General features: G+C 46.3%; 1 pseudogene; it reads left to right on the top strand.

Annotated features, from left to right (window-relative positions):
- Positions 1–2,698: 2,698 nt before the first annotated feature.
- On the top strand, positions 2,699–3,260 carry LOC103277326 (annotated as a pseudogene).
- The last annotated feature ends 210 nt before the right edge of the window (positions 3,261–3,470 follow it).

Here is a 3,470-nt window from a genome sequence, read left to right on the forward strand (position 1 = left end):
CAAATCACTTATTCAAAGTTTGGCCTTTAAAATATAAAGACATACAACCTGAGAAAATTGATTGATTTTTAAAAAATAAATTAAAAGGGACATGAATTTATTTCAATGTTTCCAGTGCACTTTTGCCTTTACTAAGTTTTTCAAGCTACCACTTTTTGCAGTCTGCCATGTATATCATGTAACTCACCCAGGGGTACATCCAGGTTTTATGGAGGTCTCTTTAAGAAAAAGAATAAAAGGCACATCACAGTGGCTCATACTATTTATCCCAACACATTGGGAGACTGAGGAGGGAGGATCACTTGACACCAAGAGTTCGAGATCAGCCAGAACAACATTGTGATTTCCATTTCTGCAAAACTTAAAAAATTAGCCAGTAATAGTGGTACACACCTGTATCCCAGCTATTCAAGAGACTGAGCAGGAGGATCTCCTGATCCTAGGAGTTCAAGACTGCCGTGAGCTATAATTGCACTACGGCACTCCAACCTAGGCAACAGAGTGAGACTCTGTCTCTTAAAAAAAGAAAACAAAAGCAATATAAAACTATAAGTATAAAAGTATGTACAAAAGTTAACTAAAATAAGATACTGGAAGAATCACAAATTTCAAAAAGCAAACAAATACCAAAGCAACACCAATCCCTCACATATAGTCTTTATTAATTAATTTCCTTTAACGATATTTTCCCCAGCATCTTTGATGGTATATTCTTTAACCACTTATTCATAGGGAAATTATTTTGTAATTTTTCCATGGCAGGAATAGGAAACATTTCCTGAGGAGGCGGCGGAGGCGGCGGCGGTGGCCATTGCAGCAGCAGCAGTGGCGGCGAGAGTTGTGGGTGCCCAAGGTGGCGGCTTCGCCCGCGGCCCATCACTGGGCCCGAGCTGTGCACCCTGGTGGGATCCCAGAGCAGGCGGGGGTGCCGATGGGCCTCAGCCTGCTTTCCCAAGGAAGGTGGGAGTAAGCAAAAGGGCTCCAGGCCCAGTGGGCTGTTGGGAGCCGGCCGTGGAGGCCTGCCTGAGCGTTAGGGATCCAGGTGGGCTGCGGACCCTGAGACCACCAGGTTGTGTTCAGGAGCTGAAGGCCCATTCCCTCTTCCTTTCTTTGTTGTTTGGCATTACCCACTAGCAGGGACTTTGATGATCTAAGCATGAAGTTCTGAGAATATGACAGGCATGGCTGGCTCTAGGGATCCATTGTTCCCGTTTCTCACAGACTGCAGTTTTGGCTTTAAACTTAACACAGTTCAAACTCAGGTCACATTTGGGAGCCTTATACATGATACAAGCTTCTTTATAAGATTTAAAAGTATATTTGTAGAATTAGTATATACATTTAGAGAGCTGTTTCCAGCTTTAGATGGTATAGATGATTATCTAGGGTTACCAGAAATGGCCCAGCACAAACTTTGGGGGGCTGGGCCACATTCCTAAGGGTCCAGCATCCACTTTGGGCTGGGCTGCATTCTTTTAAACTGGTTCTTTAGTTACAATTAGTGTAAGTTTTTTCTACTTATAATAGAAACTGAATTTATTTTATTCATAGAAAGTATTTTAGAATAGGTCATGCTACATCAGGGAATTATGTTAGTTCAAGCATGATCATACATGATACTTTGAGGTTTTATAAGAATTTAGCTAATTTTAGAAATTTCATTGTCCCCACTTTCTACTAATTGCAGTTTTGGCTTTAGTACAATTGCAGTTTGTATTTGGGTTTATTTTAGAAGCTTTATGCTGATGATCAGCCTTATATATCAGGATTAGGAATTAGAAACTTTTATAGAAATTAAGATAGATACATAGGATTTTAGAATAGCCATTTTGTTAAGAGATCATAATCAATTATTCCTGGAAATGGCCCAGCATGATATTTGGACTGGGCACATTCTTTAGGAACTGGTCTGACCTATAATTAAGAGTTTTTTATAGTACAGGTAAAGTTAGCACAGAATAGAAAGGTATTAGGATTTAAGTCAGTCATTAGTTGTTGGGTATGCATAAGTTTTAGAAGTTATTGATTATTAGGATCTTATCATGTTAGAATTGTTGTATTGCCTTTGAGGAACATAAACCAAGCATAAGGAACAGTGAGATAATTTTGGGATTGTCCTTCCTCATGCTTGAGAAAACGCCTGGTGGGTGGTGGATGCCCCTCATCCACCTGGCTTTGTATTCATGTAATAGTCTTGTGATCTGATTGGAATTGTCCTTCCTCATGTTTAAGAAAACACCTGGTGGGTGGGGGAGATGCACCTCATCCACCTGGCCTTGTGTTCATGTGAAAGTCTTGTGATTTAACATATGAAAATTTGGGATAAAAGACTCACAGTTGGTCCAAATAAACAGCTTCTGCTCATTTCACTGAACAGTTGTCCACTTTCTTTCTTTCTCTTTCTTCCTCTTTATATCTATCCCTCCATCTTTCTTTCAATATCTATCCCTACTACATAATCGGCTTCTGCACTAGACAAAGTCCAGTCTCTTTCTTTCTCCTTATTTCTCCAGAATATTCGCCAACGCTGCCCCACCTTCCAGGGACCCTCTAAATCTCTTTATGGGGGCTGGTCCCCCATAGGGGGTGGGGAAGCAGGGCCGGGCCTGGATCCGGGAGAGAGGCCAAGCCGGAGGCTGGACCGCGGCTTGCACCATCCCCTGGCAAGGTGGTAGGCATGATGACCACTGAGGAGTAGCAGCAGCAGCAGCAGGAGCAGCGACCCTGGGTGGCTCCCGGAAGCCTATACTCCACCGAGACCCCTGGCGTGCCCTCCCCCATCGCCACCTTGAAGAATGTGGCCAAGGCCCTGGGCCACTCACCCAAGGACTCCAGCAGGAGCGGGAGACCCATGCGTGCAGGGGTGCCAGCCCTGCGGCCTCCTCTACGTCCCAGCCTCCAACCCAGCATTGCCTGGTGGTGTGCAACGGTGAGGCTGAAGTCAGCCCCATGACCGAAGCTGTCAGCGGGGGCAGGAGTGGCACTGAGGTGACCCTGGGAGCCCCCCTGTGCTGCACCATGTGCAGGGAGCAGCTGGAAGACACCCACTTCGTTCAGTGCCCCTCAGTGCCCGGACACAAGTTCTGCTTTCCCTGCTCCCGGGAGTTCATTAAGGCACAGGGCCTGCCATGGAGGAGTATTGCCCGAGTGACAACAAGTGCCCATTGGTGGGCTTCTCTGTCCCCTGGGCCTTCATGCAGGGTGAGATCACCACTATCCTTGCCGGAGACATCAAGGTTAAGAAAGAACGGGACCCCTAGGCCGCCACTGCCTCCAGGCCACTACCCCAGCCCCCTTGCCACCCACCACTGCTGTGGATAAATTATTCCCTCCCCCACCCGCCCAAAGCCACCCCTACCTATATACATACTCCCTTCCTCCACCCAGATGGGTCCCCTGGGGTAGATGCGTTGTGGGTGGGGGGAGAAAGTTTGTGGTTCCTGTGCAAGAGGGTGTTGGGGTCCCTGGGC

This window comes from Carlito syrichta, unplaced genomic scaffold (assembly GCF_000164805.1).
Source record: "Carlito syrichta isolate Samal-C Ts95f unplaced genomic scaffold, Tarsius_syrichta-2.0.1 Scaffold317199, whole genome shotgun sequence".
Lineage (NCBI taxonomy): Eukaryota > Metazoa > Chordata > Mammalia > Primates > Tarsiidae > Carlito > Carlito syrichta.